Source organism: Arachis ipaensis, chromosome B04, assembly GCF_000816755.2.
Source record: "Arachis ipaensis cultivar K30076 chromosome B04, Araip1.1, whole genome shotgun sequence".
Classification (NCBI taxonomy): Eukaryota; Viridiplantae; Streptophyta; class Magnoliopsida; order Fabales; family Fabaceae; genus Arachis; species Arachis ipaensis.
In genome coordinates, this window is record NC_029788.2 from 130,913,546 (window position 1) to 130,914,073 (window position 528).

General features: G+C 14.6%; 1 protein-coding gene across 1 annotated transcript in view; it reads right to left on the reverse strand.

The window, feature by feature from the left end:
• Positions 1-528, reverse strand: part of LOC107637406 (F-box protein CPR30-like) — a 77,048-nt gene that overhangs the window by 37,651 nt on the left and 38,869 nt on the right. The gene's annotated exons all lie outside the window — the stretch shown is intronic.

Consider the following 528-nt stretch of genomic DNA (forward strand, 5'->3'; position numbering starts at 1 on the left):
ATGACTAAATTAAAACAAGATAATTTATTAAAATTAAATATAATAAATACAATTTAATTTAATTAGTTAAAAATTAATTATTTTTCTGTCTTTAAATATAATAAAGATAAAAAAATAAACTTGTAAAATCATCCTTTATCAGTTTTGTTATTTTAACTCTTTTTTTTTCTCCTCTTTATATGTAATTTTATTTTACTTTAATTCTGTTTATTTTAGTCTTTTTTAAATATATTTTTATTTATATAGTTATTATCGATATGTCTGTTTTTATTTTTTGAATTAATTTTTAATTTTTTTATGCTTTAACAATTAGGAAAAAAAGAAAGCAATGAAGGAAAAAAAAAAGAGTAAACACTATAATAGGAGGTAGAGGCTAAAAGGCTAAACTAGCAACGTTATTTATCATCATTATTATTATTAAGATGAATTTTATAATTTTTTTTCTAGTATTTTTTAATATAAACTTTTATTATTATTTTTTTTTCAATTATAATTTTTTATAATAATTTTTTAATAGAATATTTTTTA